General features: G+C 41.9%; 1 protein-coding gene across 2 annotated transcripts in view; it reads left to right on the top strand.

Moving 5' to 3' along the window:
• Window positions 1-22779, top strand: part of ntm (neurotrimin) — a 184523-nt gene that overhangs the window by 66700 nt on the left and 95044 nt on the right. The window contains exon 1 of one of the 2 annotated variants that reach the window (XM_067228985.1): window positions 7129-7167. The exons of the other annotated variant lie outside the window; for it this stretch is intronic. The gene's annotated coding sequence lies outside the window, so the exon portion shown is untranslated. Of the gene's footprint in view, window positions 1-7128; window positions 7168-22779 lie in introns of those variants that run through there. 2 annotated transcript variants of the gene reach the window in all.

Here is a 22779-nt window from a genome sequence, read left to right on the forward strand (position 1 = left end):
TGAAATCATCAGCATTCCAATCGCTTTGCCCCAGATGAGCTCTGAGGTAAGGAACACTAACAAAGGAAAGAAAAACTGGATGCAGAAGTAAGATTGTGTCAAAACGGCTATCATTATGAGGTGTATAAATCTCTTATTGATTAGATTTAAAGCAGATGAACACTTCTCAGACTCTGTCTGACAGCTAAACGTGGCCTCGGAGACAGAAGGGAAGAGACCAGAGTCGTCTTGTGAACTGTTGCTCATAATCAAGGCTTTGTTATCCTGGTGGCAAATAGCCTCGAGACAAATAAAGAAAATAAATGGCCCCCATTAGTCTCTGTACAAGAGAGGGGAGTCAGGTGGCTGAGCGGTTAGGGAAGCGGGCTAGTAATCAGAAGGTTGCCAGTTCGATTCCCGGCCGTGTCAAATGACGTTGTGTCCTTGGGCAAGGCACTTCACCCTACTTGCCTCAGGGGAATGTCCCTGTACTTACTGTAAGTCGCTCTGGATAAGAGCGTCTGCTAAATGACTAAATGTAAATGTAAATGTACAACCCTGTAAAGCCACAGTGCTTGCTACTGAAACTTCCCATATTGCTTTCAGGAGTCTCACTGCATTGGGAACATTGATTGTTGTTCACTGACCAGTTGCAACCATCCTATTCAGTCCAGTTTAATGGCCTAAATCATCCAGCGTGACCACAGACGGAATAACGAAATACAGAAAGGGAGCTAAGAGGAGTCATTTTGAAAGGTCTAGAAAGACAAATGCTGGAGCTGTTTTTTCTGTTTTCACACAACCACAGAAACGTCATCATAACTAATAGAGTGTGACAAAAATGTTGAAGCAAACATGTTTTAAAGCTAAAGGGTTATTGTCTTTGCCACTTCTTTATACAAAATAATTGCCAAAGAAAATAAGTTCTAACTGAGACAAAAGTATCTTGACAATAGAAACTATAGAAATTCTAAAAGAATACATAGTACGACAAAACGCAGATAATTGGCTGGATGTGGTTATTATACTCAGTTTGAAGCCGAAATTGGAAAAGTAATATTGTGCTCCAATCACAAAGCCAATGATTATTGTGGATGCTACCTTACAATGTAGTTGACGCTGAAGGCATGTGCAAGGTCACTCCAAGCTGCAGTGTGTGAATGACTGTAGTGGATGGAATGATGGACTTAAACGATTGACCGTGTGGTAGCATCTTGAATACTTGGGACACCCCAGTGGCTCAGTGGGTAGAGCGTGAACCACATAGGTTAAGGCCTTACTCCAGGGGCCCAGGTTCGGATCCAGCCTGGGTCATTTCCTGCATCTAGAAAAACAAAGAAAAGAACCTTGAGTACCATGAGACAAAAGTAATACTTACACAAAATGTTCAAAGAAATGCGGCAGAGCTGAGTAGTTCTGTAATAGAACCAGGGGTGAATCACTTCTCATAATCACTTTCCTGACATTTCCATTATTTTACAAATTGTATATATACTTATTTTTTTCTTCATGAGTGCTTTCATTTCTTGCAGTGACACGAGCCAAGTGTGGAAGCTCACTGGCAATAAAAACAGAACACATTATTAAGGATCATTCAATCAGTAGACAGCAGAGGGATTCACATATTCAGATCTCTAAATGTCAAATTGTTTTCAGAACTTGTTTTCCGCTAATAATAGATAACCTATTCAATTATATTTAATGTTTGACATTACAAATGACAACTATAACTAAATGGATAAAAAAGGAAACACTTGAAATGATTTAAAGTTTGCTTTACAATGTCTTGTATCACCTCTCTCTGTATGGGAGCCAAATCTATTGACTGAAGGATTTGGAAAATGTCAAATCCAATTACCTACATGACCTGCCATCCATTTTATAATGCACACCCAGAGACTATAGAAAGATTGATTCAGAAAAAGAGTTACTACATGCAAACATAATATATTCCACCAGCTGTTTTTGTAGTGCACCATATCAAGGCTTAAAATTCAAATTTTCTAGCTGATACAAGGACGACTCCAGAAACCACAGTGCTACAGTTGATTAGCTGATGATATCTGTTCTGTTGGTGACATTGTTTGGAGCCAACACACTACTTTTGCCGGAGGCTTGCTCTTGCAATGCACCCTGGGAAGAGGGATTATGAGACGTTGCAGTGTTGAGGAAGAAAGCCAGGTTTTCAAATCCAGGGGCTCAGTCACCTCCCTGGTTTGTTGGCAGGCTCCTGTGGTGAAACTGGCACTCGGCTTCTAGAACACAAGCCAGAAGGTCAGAAGTCTCTCTAGGTAGCGAAAGAAGCTAGAAACCAACAGATTTATCCAGCCCAGAAACTGCATTTGTTAGTTTTATGTCTGGGCTTTCGGTTTCAAGGCTTTTTCGGTGCGGTAGGCGATGAGCAAGGCACCGTAAAGTCTACATAATGTGTAAGGCAGGGTGCATGTGTTTGTAATCTATCTGTGAAATTGACTTGACTTTTTTTTTCTGTGGTTGCTGAGGTATCGTTAAATCTCTGCCTCACTTTCCAGTCTCAAGAAGCGGGTTCTGTGGAGATGTCCTACCTACCTCTGGATTTTCACTTACGAAGCTCCATCCAGTTACAAGCCCCCTCAGCATCTTATAACGTTCACACAAAAAGGAAGTTAGAAGGTGGGAATAGGAGAGACTATGAGAAAAAGAAACCGTCTTTGAAAAACTCTTCTTTTTTATTTTTTTCTGTGAGAAACCGTCTACAGCCTCCAAGTAACCGTAAGCTCAGTGCTATTTGAGAAATGATCTCATTTTGTTCGGAAGGACATTTCAGAGAGTAAATTGGCATCAGATTCCGTCGACTTCCACCACTAATCCATCACCAAACTTGCTCTAGAAATATTCTATAAAAAGGTGACATATAACCTGTTTAAATGTCACATAGATTGTTTATATCCATTGAGATGATTTGCAGGCTTACTCTTTATTTCCATACCCTCTGTTAATTAACAGTACAGCTTAAACCACGAGGATTGTAATTACACTCCTTGTTCAGTTGTTCTTGAATATAGTCCACAATATAGGTTTGACCACCATCATGTTACAATGACTCTATGGAAATGTTAGGGAGAAAGAAAACACAAATTCAAAAGCTCCATAATAATAGTTCAATCACAAAGACCAACAAAGCAAATTTAAAGTATGACCTTGCAGACGCGAAGGAAACGCCATGAAGGAAACGCCAAAAGCAGCTATTGGTTTTGGAGAATCACCAGTTCTTGGAAGAAAAACAGCACAAACAAGGGAAGGCACACTCAATATATGAATGTGCACATTGTAAGCCTGCTGGTTCTCTTTGTGAAATTGCCTTTTAATTTGTATAGAGCAATTGCACATCCAAGCCTAATAGTTCTTAATTGAAGTTAATTTGGCTTCCTTGAGGGGATCCAACATCAAGTCGCATCAAACAAACTGTGGGAGTGCAATTGAAAACACAATGGAATTTTTTTGTTGGAGATACAAGCACGTGATGTAATCAGTCTGTGAACTTTGAGCTTCCTTTAGTCATGGTGGTCCGGGGCTACATGCAGGTAACACCTAAGCTAAGGACGGGTTGTAACGTAGATATGGTCTGCTCGGGTTTGGTCAAATTAGTAAAATACCTGTTGTTGTACATCCTGACATGAATAGCAATGGGAAAGTCTGATTTGAGATATTACATTCATGCCTTCATACAGTTTGACTCAAACTTGTTTTTTTGTTATTGGGTTTTCTCCATGTACAAAAATAGTGTGGTCAAATAATCTTTTCCAAGCCAGTAGCAGGCTGGCTGTTCCCAGACAGTCCTTATTGAGCCCCACATTCAGAAACCTATCTTACTGAAATGTCACACAGAAGTAGCAAGGGAGAGGGTAAAATATCATACCTTAGACAGCATTTGGCTTAGGTGGAGAGTGTTCCTTCAGATTGTCTTTTTAGAAAACAATGACACACATGACAAACATTTGTCACATTAATGCTTTGCTGAATGCAGTTTAGATGTTGAAGCTATATAGATTTTTTTTTAAGCGACGGAATATGATTGTGTCATTCATGCAAGACAAGAGAAAGAACAGTAAAAATTGTGTTGCTTGATGGTCAACAAATTGAGTTGTAGCATGGAGGTTATATATAAAAAGCATATTTAAAAAAACTGGTGATGATTGTACTTGTGACGATGTATTCATCAATAAACAAAAATGGCTTCATCAGAGACCTATCATTGAGAATGTATGTAATCTAGTATCTTTGGGACACTAATGGATCTTCCCTTAAATTATAAGACCACCTTCGCCTTAAACTAAGAGGTGTATGTCCTATTAAAGTTCATAGGGTAAGACTGGCCAATTTAAAAGTATATTTGCTCTGATTAGATTTTACTCGCTGAAACTTTTCTAAAGTGAGTGTGGAACACCCACGTTGGCACCACATAAACTGCACCGTCAAACTTTGTTGTCTATCGCTGAGTAAAACATCAAGCTTGCGTGGCAGAGTTTCTTTGTGATATCAATAACTTCAAGACGCTTTCATAACCTCACCAGTCTGGGCTCCCATCTGCTCTTTAAAAACACAGACTTCATTTGAATTAAATTGAGTTGCGGAACCCTCTAAAAGGATGCCAAGCAAATACTAGTTTTTAACACAACAACCAGGGTTATCTTCTTCGTAGTTCAACTGCAATGCAGTTTTTACATTGGACCCCAACCCCCCTCCCGCACTTCTGCAAATATGTAGATTGTGAGCGAACTGGTCTCTGTAGCTCCTCGACAAGGTAGGTGACTCCAATCTCTACACCACAAGATGACAAATGGTCAGCCGGGAACAGCTCATCAGGATCAAGCTGCAAGCCGGCTTAGCACCTGGATTCCAAGTTTCCTTTGAATTCCTTTTTTTCTCTCCTTGCGGGGAGGGAGAAAGATTCAGGCCCCAGATTAAGAGGGCGTATGTTTACAATATCAGCCATAGGTGCAGTCAACCGCTGGGGTGTTTTAAATCAGGCATGAAATTAATTTTCAGACTCCTTTCAACAGAGATCTATGTAATGAGGCCAATATGCATTGTATTTGTGATCTGTCTGCCAGTGGTGGCCCTGAAAGTCTTTTACAATCACCGGGTGCTGTACATCTATGCCACAAAGGTATGTCCTTGGAACCGAACTCTTTTGATCCAAACATCAGAGGAAGCCTTGAGGGGAGTTGGTTCTGTGACTTAATACGAGACGGGCAATTTTTGGCAGGGTTGTTTATTTTGTACCAAGGCCTTTGTCTCTGGCCATGAATAAAGTGCGATGACTCGTTAAGGGGATTTCGAATGTGGATTTCAGTTTTCTGCGGTTTGAATGCATCTGAATCTCAGTTTTTCAGCTTCTATTTGTTGTGAGTCATATGCCGTCTTCTATTTTCCCTCCCTGTAGTTTTCTGTACAACACTGTATAATCTACTTGTTCCTGAGATACATATTCAACGCAAAAAACGAAGCATTGAATCATTGCTGAGGTAAAAATCCTTACATTTGGTTTCAGAGGTAAACGTGGTAAAAAAAAATGGGCCCAAAGTCAATATTTACTTTGTCATGTTAGTTTGCGCTATAAATTGTCTATGCTAATGAGGTATCGCATCATTCTGGAGACCTGTAATGGAACATATGTTCAAGTTCTGTTAAGCATAAACATTATTCACCATTATTATTCAAATCATTTCACCCCGCCCAGATGGATGTGAATTTTAATGCATGATGTCTAGTGCTGAAACACCCTATTAACCATGACGTTCACCATTCAAAAGAATATTTTCTGTAACATACGCAACATTTAAAATATTAACAACGTTTAAGGTCAGTAGAAAAGTATGACAATGCAGCTCTACCCGCCTTCCCCACCACCAGCCCACAAGGTACAGTCGGTGTTGCAAACATCCCATTACACACAACACCACCCACAACACCACCCACTCCTTGTTCATCAGCCCTTATATGTAAATGGTTTGCATAAAATATGCTTTTACCTCAAGCTGACCTCGGCGTAACTCGCTGCCGGGTGATGTGTGGACCTAGAGGAGATGAGACACGTTCGACAAAACTGACAAGTAGATTAGAGAGCCCAAGGGAGACACGTGAGAAGATGACTGTAAAATGACATGTAACAGGTGAAGTGTAACCTCTCCCGTCAGGTGGCTGAGCGGTGAGGGAATCGGGCTAGTAATCCGAAGGTTGCCAGTTCGATTCCCGGTCATGCAAACTGACGTTGTGTCCTTGGGCAAGGCACTTCACCCTACTTGCCTCGGGGGAATGTCCCTGTACTTACTGTAAGTCGCTCTGGATAAGAGCGTCTGCTAAATGACAAAATGTAAATGTACCACTGCATCAGTCTGCTAAAACACCAGACACAGGCTACATGTGCTACTTAAAAAAAAATATATAATATGTTTAAATCTTTTTTTAGGGATGCCTTTGAATAATAATTCCATATTTTCTTTTGAAGAAACCCTTCGATGTAGAGAGAAGCATCTTATTAGGGTAACACCAGTATGTGCAGTCATTTGTGTGGCATTCAGTGTTGCAAAGCCTTTCTCCTTCGATAGCAGAGACCATTTTCACAGACAATTCCTGCAGGACGAACACTGGACACTCAGCCTGCATGCAAATCAGGCAGACACACGTTTGTGTCTGCACAGCGAGATGTTATGGCATGAAAAATATGTGAGACTTGTAGCTCACATGAGCTATAATGATCATGCCTCCAACCAGGAAAGCATTCTTGACTTGTCACTGACCAATCACCCATGTATGTTTTGCTCTAACTCCGCACAATTTTCAATTATAAAAAAGAAAAATCCAAAGTATTTATCGGTTTGTCATTCATTTAAGTTCATTTGTACTCAGGTCGTCAACATGGACGCATATTTCCAGTGAATTGCAAGTCTTTGGAGACTGTACGTGTGAAATTAACTTAAATCCGCACGTTTGAGGTTTCTGCTCACCTTGTTCTCTGCTACCCCTGATGAATATGAGGGATTTTAATGTTGATTTTTTTGTCCCGCTTATGCCGTTCATACTTTGAATTCCTAGCGTGATGCATTTCTCTTTCTTTTGTTGTTCTTTCTAGGTAAGTGAAACAAATTGCTCCAACCGTTTGAAAGTGGACCACCTCAGGCTAAGTCATTCTTCTGACAGCAGCCGGTAGAGTATTTGCTTCTTCATGCTGATTACAGTTTTATTTTGCCCAATTAAAAGCACACAAAGCTCAAACAAATGCACGAGATGTAGCACTGCGCACCATTTTGCCTGCCTCCACTGCTACCAGTGTGTTTTTTTTATTGAAATTTAATTTGAATAGCCTATGTCTGGATAGCGCACTTAAGGTTGCCTTGTACACCTCTACACTTGAATTCTATTTTCAATGGGAAGCCACTAATATGATGTTGCTCATTTGAGGATATTTGCAAGCAGTTGTCTATTAAATGTATAAATCTGTTTTGCAAGCAACCGTCTGGGATATTTTCAATGGTATCAAAATCGTAGTATGTATCGTAATAGTATGTAGACACTGCTCAGTATATAGACACCTTCTTCTTGAACCTTTCATTACAAAAGGATGGGCATTAAGATGGAATTGGTTCCACTATGTCTCTATACACCAATAGACAGTGGAACATTTAACAAGGACTTTAAGCCACATGAGCCTTGGTAGGTTGAGTATTGATGCTGGGTAATTAGACCTGGCTTGCAGATGGTGTTGGAATTCACCCCAAATGTGTTTAATGGTGCTTAGGTTAGGGATCTGTGCAGACCAGTCCAGTTTTTTCACACCAGACTTGACAAAACATTTCTGTATGGATCTCACTTTGTGCATAGAGGACAATATCTTGTGGGCATCCTTCCCAGAAGAGGGGGGCAGCTGGTGTGACCTAAAATGAGGGCCTGCACCATCTCAACCCCCATGGTTTTCAGACAGGGTCTAACACGCTCATAGGCGTGTCGTCAGGTGTCCACATACTTTTTGCCAGGTAGTGTGTTAGCCATGATATAAACACGCTTCAAACTTTTGTAAATGCAATGTCTTGAAAGGCTTACACTGGCTCCACGTACCGCAGACAAGACAGTGACCAGAGACATTAACTGTAAGCGAGTTATTTGCGTTGTACTTACTTACCATTACTGTAATCTGCTAGTTGTTGTCGTGCATCTTCCCCCCGACGCGATGGAGTCATTTCCCAGACAACAAAGTATTCACTGGCATTTAAAGGCAGTTACCAACCTGGCGCTTGTGCTTGTCTCATTGGTGGTCTGTGTCACACAGTGTAATTGAGTGCAAATGGCATATCAGCTCCTCATCAGGGCAATTATTACTGGGCTGGATCTTCCCTGGTGAGGCTCTGGGTGGATACATGGTGCTAATGATCTGGCAGCTTCTGCACAAGGGGACCAAGATAGCCGCTAGTGATGTCCTCCAGGGCTGGGCTTTGACAACCTCATCGTGAGGTTGATAAATAAAGATGGACCAAGACAGAGAGACAGAGAGAGAGACAGAGAGAGAGACAGAGAGAGAGACAGAGAGAGAGACAGAGAAGAGAGAGACAGAGAGAGACAGAATGCAGCAAATGGCCAGGGCTGGATTCGAACCCAGGCAGCTGTGGTGGGGCATCATGGTACGCACACTTATCCAGGGAGCCCCAGAAGGATCGTTGCACTGTAACGTCTTTTGATTGGTCTAGCTTGTCTTTTGCTGTTTCTGTTTCCTGTGTTGGCAAAATGATTTTATGATTCTTGATTAATAAGGCAAAGCATTCCGATTTTCAGAAACAGAAACAACTGCATCATTTACCGTTGATTACTATCTTGATTCATTTTCAGTTTTACCCAATGTGTCTGTGTGACAACTTCATTCAGTTCTTTAATTTCTGTGTGTGATGCATTCTTGCGAAAATCCACACCTGCGGTGATGTTGCTGGCAAAATGATTAATGATGATAAGTGCAGTTTTTAATTGTTTGAAAGATTGCATCAAATAATAACATGATGTAGGCTGCCTGAGAAGAAAGGGAAATGATTGCCTTTGGGGATACAATACCTTGTGCACTGTGATTTATTCTGCAGATATTCTTTTGAGAGATAGCTTTTTGATAATTTCCATCGTTTTTTACATTTATTGACAAGTCCGTCTGATGTGTGATCTTCAGTGTCTAAGCGTTTTGGCTCTTACTACAGTAACGTGTATGTTCAGCAGTGTGGTTTTGAAATGGGAACAATCGATAATTTAACAAAAGAAAGTGTGCCAGTTTTTATTTTATTATTTATCATATAATTTTAAAATACACGTTCCAGTCAGAGAAATTAGTTGGTGCGTGACGGGACCAGGCAATTTTAAGGCATCTCTTAAAAAATTATAATTTCTCACTTTAATAAATCTTCAGCAGCAGCTTTTCATCGTCCGACTGTATTCCGCGATCCAGTGGGACAAATTCTAATTTGTATTCATCGAATGCCATGAAAATGGAATGGAAATTCCCCAGAGTATAAACTTTGGTCCATGTTCTACCTGTTTTCCATCTGAAACGGTTTTATTCCGTCAACTGGTAGTAAGTACGCAAACTCTGACAACGCACTCCCTCCAAGTAAATCCGACAGGTTGACTTTGGTATCCCTGTCAAACCTATACAGCAGGGTTATAAACAGCAACGTTTAAAACGTTCAGCCTGGGTCGGGAGTGTTGACGGATGACTGAGTGCTCGTTTTCATCCTCCCGCTCCGAGGAAGTTTTGACGACTCTGTCGTTTCACCTGGAGGATGGGACATATCCTACTTTCCAAACAACAGGAGCTCTGAATCACGACCGAGTGATGGAGAGGTGGAGGCCTGGCGGTGTAATTGCCTCCTTCAACCCAAGGTTGTATGAGATGGGGGGGAAATGTCATTAGCTGGGGCCCTATTTCAGACTAGTGTTATCAGGTCCCTCCTAACGAAATGAGCTTGCAGTGCAACATAACTCCATCAGGGTATTGGTAGTCGATACAGTGGAGCCCAAAAGTCAGAATCCTTTCCAGATCATTTTTAGACGGTTGAAAAGGGTTCAGGGTAGGAAGGACTCCACTCGGGATCAAATTTGTATGGCCCTGAACAAACGTAAATAATATATACGTGGCAGCTGATGGATGCTTGGAGAACCAGGAAGAATGGGCATTCGAGGAAAGAACTGAGCCTGCACAAGGCTGGGTGGCAAAACCACTGTCGATAAAGCGTCAAGGAGGGAGTCAGGTGGCTGAGCGGTTAGAGAATCAGGTTAGTAATCAGAAGGTCACTGGTTCGATTCCCGGCCATGCCAAATGACGTTGTGTCCTTGGGCAAGGCACTTCACCCTATTTGCCTCGGGGGGGAATTTCCCTGTACTTACTGTAAGTCGCTCTGGATAAGAGCGTCTGCTAAATGACTAAATGTCAATGTAAAGCCTCCATTTCTCTAAACAATCCCATATCTTCACCTGCCACAGAAGCCTCTCTCCCTCTCTCCCTCTATTCCTCTCTTGCTTTATTTCCCTCTCTCCCTCTATTCCTCTCTTGCTTTATTCCCCTCCCTCCCTCTCTTCCCCCCTCTTTTCCTCCCTCCCTCCCTCCCTCCCTCCCTCCCTCCCTCCTCGCTCTCTCCCTCTCCCTCTCTCTCTCTCTCTCTCTCTCCCTCTCACTTACTCAATTTCCCATCGCTCTTTTTTATCAGCTCTCTTCATTGTCGTCCTCTGTCGAGGCTGATAGTGTTGTTGTGTTCCCTGCCACAGAAAGGCCCTATCTTCGGCGTGATATTCCTTCTGGTTGTGAACAGTTTGTTCTGTCCGTGAGCCCGTAGTACTTGTAACCACTGCTGCCGAGGCTCGTCATGTAGCCAGTCGTACAAAGAGTAGAACTAGTAAAACTGCATTTACGAGCTTTTAGCATTATTTTTCTCACCGGCATCTAGACACGATGAAGATATTTCGCAACAACCCAGACACACAAAAACGGATTACCATGCTGTTGGCATAGTACACTGAGAGAACTTTTTCATTTACATACAAAAGGCCCCATTGGCTACACCATTATGCTGATGCGTGAGGCAATGCCACTGAAATGATTCAGAAATGATCATAATGGCAGAAAGCTAATTGGGCGAATTGTCACCAGATTACTGGTGGTGGATAATCGCATACACTCGCTCACACATGCACACATGCACACTTACACACACTAGCGCTTACACATAGAGGCTTATACATGCCCACTCACACACACTAACACACACACACACACACTAACACACACACTAACACACACACACAGCTAATTGAGACCAATGCTACCTTTACAACCACAATCACTCAGTTTAGGTTGTGGTACAGAACAGGTGCTCACTCTGCATGAAGACAGACAAGAGGAGAAAGCAGAACTGACTAGGGGTGGAGGAAGGTCCATCTGAATACTAAACAGCCCTCTAAATACCAGGCAAAACATTTCAGTGAAATCCTGTGGCGTCTCTAAAGTAGAGGCAAGAGAAGAATTGAAAACATGTTGACAGAAAGACGAGACTTGCAATGCTGCAGTGATCGAGAGACCTATTCATAATTCACCATGAATTTAGACACGCTACAGTAGGCCTAGCTGAAACAAAATGCCAGGTCGGATAAATGCTGACCAGTAGAACACTTTAGACCACTTTATGCATTGGTTGGTTAGGCTCACACATACTGCGTCACATCTATTTTCTGTCCTTCTCAAGTCATCACGATGTGCGTGACAGTGGGTGAAGACATGTTGAAATGATGAGTGAGATTTCTGGCTAATGTCACACTGTCATTTTTCTTTTTCCAATTTTCTCCTTTTCCTCTCTTCCCATGCTGCCTGCAGACAAACCTGTTTAGTTAATCGACTTTAAAATATCTTCTCTGTAATCAGGAGTTGGTCATGTGTTACACCTTGAAGAGCAGGGTGTTCATGTCGTTTGTGTAGAGAGCTAGGCTGTGTTTCCTTGTTCCTCTTGTACCTTCTTCCAGGTTTCCCATGAAAATTACAGACCACATCCATAGCCGTAGTTAAGGGAGACCATGGTATACAATATAGAAGATACAAAACAGAATTAAAATGTTTACATTTAGTCATTTAGCAGACGCTCTTATCCAGAGTGACTTACAGTAAGTACAGGGACATTCCCCCCCAAGGCAAGTAGGGTGAAGTGCCTTGCCCAAGGACACAACTTCATTTTGGCACGGCCGGGAATCGAACCAGCGACCTTCTGATTACTAGCCCGATTCTCTAACCGCACAGCCACCTGACTCCCAAAAATGTTGACGTGTAAAACCCCCCGCCAGAAAGCAGCAACATTGCTTTGCTGGGAATGGATTCAAAGTTTAGACACGAAACCATGGTATGCCCTCTGAACACTTTGACAACGTCCGTGCATCAGTTAGTCAAGACATTTGTCAGACACTTGAAAGGGGAAAGAAAAAAAAGAAAAAACGAAGGAGGTAGACAATGAAACAAGACTCAAAGTCCAGTCGCACGCTTTAACGCCTTGTTGACATTTAAGGGACATTTATGTTTGAGTGGACGCGATTTGTCTGTAGGGGTACTTGGCAGGTCTGTCAAATTGCTCTCATTATTTGTCAGTGATTTCAATGCTATCAACCCACAAGACGTGTGCATGCTGTCTGCGGTTGCACGGTAGGCTATGCAGCACGCCCTCGTCCTGGAGGGGTCAGGCATGGTGAACGTTGGCTCGTGGTTCACTGTGGGTTCTGCGACACTGTGACTGTCCGGCGATGGAGATAATAAATCGCTGACGGACGAGTGTGATCTATTCATAGGAAGACTGTACATCGACACAGCCGCGAGAGATGGTGGAGATATGGAATGTCCCACATGCTAATGACAAACCCACCATCGCTGCTTAAAGCTAAATAAACGCTTTGTTCAGAGAAAGCTTTGCTGTTCCCATCAGTATGTATGTATTCAGTTCAGACGTATGCACTGGGAAATATGTCTGTTGGTTCACATACTTCCTGACGGTCTATCTTAACCCACGTCAAGGCTACAAAGCAGGGCTTTGTGTCTTGTTTCTGGACTTATACAAACAGAAGTTGAGCAGTGGGAAGTCCAATATTTGTACACAGAGGAAAACATTCACTGTTTCCCATATGAACCATACGTTGTGATGTTCTGAAGACCACCTAAACCCATGTTGAATGGATGGCCGTCCTGAAATAAACTCGTGAAATTACATCTTGCGTGCAAATTTGAAATGTCAATGCAAATGCATTTGTCCATTAAAGTAATAGTCATAGGCGATCATTTTGTTGAGTGGGGGGTCATTATCTCATAGTTTGAACGCAAATTGCTTTGCCTCCTCTTCTTTTGACCGGAGATGACAAAGAGAACTAAGAGATGAGCATCTGACAGTAAAAAATCTACCGGATGCTCAACTGAAGAGGAGTTTCAGCCGACTAATCTGTTATTTCGTGAATTCATTGAATTTTTTACTGTCTGGCTGAAGTGTTAAAGCAAAATTGAACTCAGACATGCTCTGATGGCCAATCCCGCTCAGGGAGGATGTAGGATCCTGCGTGAATGTTTTTCCACATCTGCATACTTTAATTAGATCGAAATGGCCAATTACCATCTCTAGATTTAGAGAATGTTTTAAGTTCTCATTCTTGTACTTTACATTACAACATGCTGTTCGTAATCCATTTATGCTTAAAGATAATACAGTCAATATAATGTGCTGCCGGTAACTGTAACTGTAATAGGCAATTTTCAGAATAGCCGCAACATGTGCAACCAGTAAATTGAAACACTTAGTTTCTCGATCATTTTTCTCCTAAAATATGGGTATAGAGAGACAGTGATATATTATCAGCAATGTATTAAAAAGTTTAATAAGATGCCCAATTAACAGTGCACAAGGACACTTGCTTGGATACTGGCATTTACTAATAAAATATATGATTTTTTATGAGCTCTGTATAGACTAAGGCACTCAGTAGCAAGAAGAGAATAAATCAAATAGATTGCATTCTTTTAGAGGGTAGGTACTTAAATGCAAGATTAATCCAAATTCATGTCTTTTCAGTACCAATCTTTCACAGAAACCAAGTAGAAGCACACCTACAAAAAACAAAGTTATATGAACTGCTTGTAGTCTACACAGATCAATGGTGCTTAATTAAATGGTGAGGAAGGAGAAAACAACATGAGGCTTTAATGGTGACATACTCCAGTACCTGCAAGACCAACAGAGGCAAACAAAGGTCCACATACATCACTCACTAACTTTTAAACCTTTGTAATGTGGAAAGTTCTTTACATTGGTGGCCATTAAGGAACCAGAGACGTAAACATTTTTCCTGTAATAGAGAGCTTCTGCTTACTTATGATTGTTCTCTATTGTTGTTCTCGTGAAACACATTACAATCAATAACTCTAAAATGAGCTTTGTTGAGTCTTTGTTAAACGTTTAGAACAAAACAGAAAGGTCCTAGAGTCACTTATTTTAGCAAGGTTAAGATTTTATTGTCTTCCATTCTCAGGGAACTACAACTTATGCAACATTCAGTTTTGGAATCACCTAACTTCTTTTTTTAAAGTTATGTAAGTGGATTCTTGGTGGGAAAGGTTGTGAATGCGTTTCATATGTGTCAATGCAACCATTTCACATATGTGGATGTGAGTTTTTAATAGAATGAAAACTATTCCTAAATGGCCCCTCAAACTTAACCCCTCACAGTAATCACGACAGCGACCGTTTTTTCTTGTCATAAAGAAACAGATCATTACACGCTTACACAATAGTCATCATGTTGCATCATGTGTATTTAACAGATTCCACTGTAGTCCCCATAGTTGGATTGGCAACTGATTTGAAAAATATTTTCCAATATGACTTGTTTTTGTACTTTCTCAGCCCTCCTACTGTAATACGCCGGGTCTAAGGTGGATTCGTCAAACAGCTTTAGGGTCGCGAGTTGTGCGGCGGAGAGCTGATTCACATTCATGATCTGATTTCGGTGAAACCCCCCGATCAACTTCCTAATGAATCAGTAGGCTTGTAAAATGTGGTGGTGATAAGTTTGATTAAACTTATTGTAGTGCCGATTATAAAGCAATCTTGGGAATACGTAATTAGCATAAGACATTTGATGTGAGGCTATGATATTGCCACACTTATCAGCTGCAGCGTAATTAACATTGCGTAACGTCAGAATGCCTGGGCGAGGGATCCTTTGTGTTCAACAATGCACATTGATGTGTCATGAATGGAAATAGGTGGGCAGCGTAAAACAAAGAGAAGAGAGTTGATTTATGTCAGAAACGGAGGAGAAAAACGAAAACTCAATTTTCAGAGGGTCCAATTTTACCCATAATGCCCGCAGCGGGGCCCAGTCATTGGCTGCTGAGTTATGTCAGGAATTCTGGGTAATAAACAGAGTGCTTAGTGCCAACCCAGCTTAATAAATTTCACTTTTGGAATCTCATTACTCCAAAACAGCCCAGGAACCATATGATTAATGACACTCCTCTAATTAGACATGCAGTGTTCGAAGCCGTTTGATGATCTCATCTCTAAGAATATTTATCACATTTTATTGCCAGCACTGTTCAGTTAATTTCATATCCCTTTCCACACATTCGGTACATTCCAACAACACGCAAGAGCGGTAGAAGAAAAATGTAAACACTGTTAGTGGGGGGGAATAGGTTTTCCACTGTGAAAACGTGAGGGAAGAAATACTAGTCGAGAGAATGCATGAAGAGTGTATTTTACATCGACGACAAGTCGTTAACTATCTCAAAGCAATGGGCTGAAGGACACGGCTGTAAATGTACCCAAATATATGTGACACAAAAATGAGGTCATGCCTCAAGGGTGTCTAAATTGCCACATGAAGAAGAGGGGAGAGGGAAGAGGACTCTGCTGTAACAGCAAGTCCTCAGCCAGGGTTCAGTGTTGACATTACTTCTTAACTTAAGGATATTAAGCAGTGAATGCCTGCCAATATCCAGTCCCAAATGATGTGTGTCCCTCTCTTGCTGTCCTCTGCGTCTTTGAAGACCAAAACTCATCTCAGTATATTAACGTGTGTAAAGTGACGTGCATGTTCTATGCTTTCCCCATATCTGAAAAGCAACACAAGGCTTTGAGCTGGTAAAGTTGTTAATGCCAGCAGGGAAAAACCGTCTACGGTCAACATGCTGCAGTTTCACCAACAAATTCTTACAGAGTTTGTATTAGTTGTAGTAAAGTTATGTTGATTTTAACTGTATTCCATGACGCAGCACAACATTAACTTGTACTGTAGATAGTGAAACAATGTTTTCCAACTCCAGAACAGACACAACTATTTGGTATTTTACTCACGGGGAGAGAGAAGCTGCCGTGCATCCATCACTTTCAGTTGCTCTCGCACTTCTCCCCTTTATTAATCACATTACGGCGGGAAACATATCACCTTTATACCCAGCAGTGGATGAGATTGAGCATGAATTCATGGAGTGTTTAAAGGTTGCTGGTTAGGTAATAAAAAACCTTGAGTTTTTACTTAAGGCTGTGTGGGCACGAGTCAGTGTTTTGATTATAGTGCCAAGCAAGCAGGGGAGCCTGCTGTGGTCAATTACATTGGGACGTTAATGGCGTTGCTGTTGTGAAGGCCTCTAGTTTGTACAGTGGATTCTCAATTTAGCTTATTATTATTATTGTTTTCCAATTCCCACTTTTGTCCGTTTAAATGTAGCAAATCTGACCTGTGCAGGGAGAGTTGAGGACGTGAGCCAAGTCTACCTGATGATCTCTCACAACGATGGGGCTTTCGTTGGGAGGTTGATTTGAAGAAATATGTCGTTCGATGCTGAAATGCCAGGACGGAAATTAGTTCAGAGCGGTTGTCATGACGACGTGCGTGAAGACTTTGACCGTTGTGTTTGAAATCTTTTCTCAAGTCTTCTTAAAAAGAAATCTTTGGAAATAAGTAAAAAAAAAAACTAAAGCAGAATCCTTGTGCTTGGCAACCACACACAGCTTCCTATTGGAGCTTTTTAAAGTTGTCAACTCCATAAACGTATTCTACAAACACATAATTCTACTGAAAAGGATTTCTATAACAGACGTAGTGGAGGTTATCATCCTTCAAAGACGAGAGAAACACAACTTGGCAAGCATTCTCGTGCTGATGTATTTTCATCAACGAGTTCCAAGATGTCAGCTTCCACTGTGCAATTATGCAGCAATGATGGTTCACTGTTAACAATGCAGAATTTCTCCCTTTGATTTTCATGACCCTTATTGATAAAAAATAAATCTTTAAAGGAAAGTCGAGTTCTTTCTTGGTTGTGTGCTGTCATACCCTTATTGTGACGAACAATCCTCATTACATAAAAATTGTTGACGTTATGCAAATGTTTTCATTCTAACCTTTTGGTCTCAGACTAAATAAAAATTCCACCAATGCTGTAATGCACAGGGGGAAAGTTGGTAAGCAAATATTATTTCACAAGTCGATTCGACAACTATCTCCATTCTGAGGGAGGCCAGGTGATGATGACCCAAAGTGAACTGAGGGAGAAGTCAGGTTCCTGTTTCCTATCCAGTATTGTACAGGAGGATTGTACAACGTGTGAACATATTAATAATAATTAGGTAATTTAACGTTTTTATCCAAAACCTAAAACCTCTTGATCTGCCGTCAAATGCTCTAACCACTAAGCTGTACACATCCCGTTCCTGCTTCAGAGAATTACTGGCAGGTCTCCCAGACCCCTGACCCGGAAATACTTGAGACGCTGTAGGACTCTTCTTGAACCACAACATGGTCCGCTAGATAGTTAACTCCCCTTAATGATTGAAGTGATTTTCTGAAGTTAAAATTATCCCTGTTCCTGCCAATGTTAATCCCTTCGGAACGTGATGGAGTACTACACTTAACTGAAAGAAAGAAATAGGATGCCTGTGACAGTCAGATCTGTCATGATGTAAGAGGGTGTGAGGTCTGGAAAAACGGATTTTGTGAATCTACCAAAACATGTAATTACCCAAGCGTTTGTGTTAGCATGTTAGCCTCACTTTAATCCACTGCAAGTGGAGTGGTGGTGAAAATTGAGTCAGTAATTAAATGCAAGGCACAGTTCAGACTGCCCAGCACCCGGCCCCTTCCAAGTACATATGAGAGGAGGGGGAGTAGAGAGGGAGAGGGGGAGAGGAGGTAGGGAAAGGAGGAGGAGGAGGGGGGAGGAAAGTAGGGGGAGAGGGAGGGTTAGCAGCGAGAGAGAGACAAGGAAGGACAGTGAGGGAGAAAGAGAGCGGGAAGGACAGTGAGGGAGAGAGAGAGAGGGTGAGGAGAAGTCTGCCTCCTGACACAATAACTCAGTGCCGTTTACCAAACGCCGCGAGTGAGAAGTCCAGGCAATAAGGGAGGCATAAATCCAGTCTGAAATCTCCCAGATTACATCTGAATGGTGCTTTAAACAACCTGTATGGCTTTCACCATGACTCCATCGCAGCAATCCATCGTCCCTGGACTAACCCAGCCCTCCTGTCCAATCACAGATAGCAGAGGAAGCTCTTTATATCCAACTGCCTCCTACTCGGTTCATTTATTTTTGTTTTGTTGGGACTTCAGAAACTTCTTTTTAAAATGGAGCAACCTTTCCTTGGATGGCGTAGTTAAAGAATATATTTTTGTGAAAGAATATGTGTTTGATATATCATATTTAAATTGTGAGTGTCTGTAAGATGATTTAAATCTGAAAAGACTGCAAAGTGGGTTATGAGACATGACCCAGCAGTTATCTGATGGTAGTTGCCCCACTGTTGGTGTGCCAACATAATAATGTGTTTTTTAGCAGACACTTTAATCCAAAGCTCTGTTCAGTACTCTGAACTGAGCCATACTCTCCTTTAAAATGTATATGTATATATAGATTTTCTTTTTAGCTTGACAAGATAATAGTCAACAAAATAATGTGTAGTTGTTTGACAGTTTAAAACGTCCGATGACAATTTCTAAATATCTTGTAATCAAAGTAACACTAACTGATAATTAAGTCAGCCAAGGGTGCAGAGAAAAAAGAAAGAAAGAAAAACAGTATTCACGGATGTTCAAATGAAAGAGAAACCTTTTAAAAGGCACTGCTTGATTCAGGCATATTTACAGTGACAGCGAGGCTGGTAGAATTCAAAACAAACACTCACAAACCCTGGAGATCAATTAGCACATTGTTATTTGTGATTGAAACAATTATGTCGAAACAATGCCTTGTTTACCTGTTGGAATAGAGTGTGTTATCTATTAGACAGCAGGTTGTGTAACTAATTAGGCTGGAGCTAAATGTGTGACAGTGTTTTGTGACCATACCGTGATATATTCTCACTATGTTGCAGTACTGACCACTGTTCTCAGTTAACAGTCAGTTCACCCTGGATTTGAAGTTGTTAGCATAACTGTCCACAGGAGGTACAAAGCTCTGCAATGGATGGTCCTGATGGGAATATGTGGTGAGGGGAGACATCTTTCAGACAGAAAATGTGACCAAATGCAGTCTGGGTCTGATTGATAAGGATCCTTGTAGTCAATATTATCTACCACTGCCTTGGAATCAATTCAAATTGTCAATTTGTCTTCAGCTAAAGGTTCTTCTTGTGTAGTGAGTGACCGTTATGAGTGTCATCCCCAGACATACACACACGTCTTCACGTCCATCATAGTTTATGATGACCATGGCGTATCTCATACACACACACACACACACATATTCAAACAGTATACTTCACGTAACACTCCTAAACATACACACACAAAGAATCACCCACGTACCCAAGACACACACACACACACAGACTGAAACAGAGCACGTCCGTGCAGGAACATGTAGTCCGCAGGGTGTCCTCATCTCCCGGCGAGCTGTGTGCCCACTGAGGCTACCCTAAACACCCCCAGAGCCATACGCTTCAGTCGAATGAATCCAGAGGAGCCATACGCTTCAGTCGAATGAATCCAGAGGAGCCATACGCTTCAGTCGAATGAATCCAGAGGAGCCATACGCTTCAGCCGAATGAATCCGACTCATTTGACTCTCAGTCCGACTCTGCCGCTTTTGGATCCATTTGAGTTGGGAAATTAATTAGAGGGAAATTAAAAGCAGATTTGTCACATTTCAAATTGAGTGTGGACCCCGTGACCGTGGGCCTGTCGTTGATGCACAGTGTTGGAATGAGATACCTTTGTCTCCTACTCCATGGCTTTCGTTTAGGCTTTAAGAAAGGAGAATAGTTCCCTGGTAGAACACACTTGGTTGGAGTAATGAAAATATTAAAACATTTGAAACCATCAAATAAAATACAAAAAGGTGATTTTTTTTTCCTCCAGAGAGAACATAATCATATCTAAACCGTTCTCACTTGGCATTGGCCTTATCGGTAAAAAACTAAACAAATCCCAAATCGGAAAAATGGAGTCCATTGCCAGTCTAGTGAAGTGTGCCAGAGACTGTACACCACATTCGAATGATATAAAGCCTGTATCAGATGTCCATTAGTGCTTGAGCTTTAGACTATCCAGACTATATCTTTCAGAGTGCATTGTGGGGATTGTTTGGTTGTTCCCATATTTCAAGCCATAACAAAATGGAGTGTAAGTGATTTTTTCAGTAAAGAGCAACCTCGTGCATGCCAAAGGCAACAGACAAACTAACTCACATTCACATCTCTCCTCTGCTCTATCCCCCCTTCCGCCCCTTCCCCCCTCCTCCCACCCCCCACCCCCCTCCTTATTGCTTGCATTAGCTGGTTGTGTCCAACCCATTAAACTTTATCTTTGTTTTGAATTCAATTAGAATTTTTGGGAAAAGGAAAACTATAAAGAGATTTAGAGAAACAGACCATGAAAAGGAATGACAATGTTTAAAAGGAGCGTCAGTAACCCTGAAGGATGGTGCGTGCAGACGATGATTGATCCGTCTTGGTGCCACAGATCAGAATCACACGCCTAGCTAATGCACCAGACTGCTGCATGGACCATTATGTGCCGATTGCTTTATCCTAATGGGACAACGACATCAGAGTTTGCAGTTAGACATTATACTCCATTAGCTTCTACATTTTATTTTTAGTCATATGCTCGTCAGCATAGTCCAATTCCACTGCGGTACTTTACAATAAATGAATCATACTGTAGGTGGTTGAAATTGTGAGAATCAAATATCTGGCCATGCTGTATATATTATTTCCCAAGTCTCTCTAATATGATTGAGTCTGTAGTTAATTTTGCGGGTATGTGCTTCATCATCTGCTTGAGTGAGATACTGAACATCACTTTTTTTTGGGCCACAATAGCATTGAGCAGACTAATCTCAGAATAGAGAGCTCTTCATCTTATTCTGTTAGTTGGACTCCTTTATGCCTGTACACGCTTGTACAGATGTTCTTGAAACCATTTGGCATAAAACACGTTGTAGATAAACTTGCTGTCGGTGCACAATGTGTGATATCGCTGATCAAAGCCATGAAAAGATGCAGGTGAAACACTGTGCTTTTAGCAGATAAACCTGTCTGAGAATATAAGAAAACGACCTTCCCCTTTTTCACTCATGGACACTACTGTGGCTCCAGCCCAGCATGACGCGGAGCAGATTAACATCCTGTGTGGGTATCTTTATTCAATCTCTTGTTTTCTGTGTTTTCCCGCCAGCAACCAGCTTCCTGTAAGCCTTCCTCCTCTCTGCCTCAGTCTGCCTCAGTAGAGTCAGGGGCCCAGCTTCCTCCTCTCTGCCTGCCTGCCTGCCTGCCTCAGTAGAGTCATGCGTCTCTGCTAGCCTCTCTTCCTGTGGGCAGTGCGACCCTGGTACATGCGTCTCTGCTAGCCTCTCTTCCTGTGGGCAGTGGGACCCTGGTACATGCGTCTCTGCTAGCCTCTCTTCCTGTGGGCAGTGGGACCCTGGGTGATGTCCTTGCGTGAGGTTTAAATAAGGAGGTTGTATTGCACACAGTTGTAAAGGTTTAAAGAAGCCACTTGAAAAAGCTGAAGGGATCTGCTGGGTGTAGTGTGGGACTGGGTGCTTGTCTGTGTGTGTGTGTGTGTGTGTGTGTGTGTGCTTGTCTGTCTGTGTGTGTGTGTGTGTGTGCTTGTCTGTCTGTGTGTGTGTGTGTGTGTGCTTGTCTGTCTGTGTCTGTGTGTGTGTGTGTGTGTGTGTGTGTCTGTGTGTGTGTGCTTGTCTGTCTGTGTGTGTGTGTGTGTGTGTGTGCTTGTCTGTCTGTGTGTGTGTGTGTGTGTGCTTGTCTGTCTGTGTGTGTGTGTGTGCTTGTCTGTCTGTGGGTGTGTGTGTGCTTGTGTGCGTGTGTGTGTGTGTGTGTGTGTGCTTGTCTGTCTGTGTGTGTGTGTGTGTGTGTGTGCTTGTCTGTCTGTGTGTGTGTGTGTGTGTGTGTGTGCTTGTCTGTCTGTGTGTGTGCGTGTGTGTGCTTGTCTGTCTGTGTGTGTGTGTGTGTGTGTGTGTGCTTGTCTGTCTGTGTGTGTGTGTGTGTGTGTGTGTGCTTGTCTGTCTGTGTGTGTGTGTGTGTGTGTGTGTGCTTGTCTGTCTGTGTGATTGCGTGTGTCTGCTAGTCTGTGCAGGCGTTCAGAAAGTCTTTCTGAAAACAGCAAGACAGAAATATAAAGTGGCGCCTTCTTTTAAACGCGATTCTCTTTTCATGTCACGTGTTGAGAAATCAGAACGCCTCTCTAGGGATGGTTAATTTCAGATTAAGTTGATTTGGAGCTAATTAGGATTCATGAGGAACTGTGAGTAAA

The sequence above is a fragment of the Osmerus mordax genome, chromosome 25, assembly GCF_038355195.1.
Source record: "Osmerus mordax isolate fOsmMor3 chromosome 25, fOsmMor3.pri, whole genome shotgun sequence".
NCBI lineage: Eukaryota > Metazoa > Chordata > Actinopteri > Osmeriformes > Osmeridae > Osmerus > Osmerus mordax.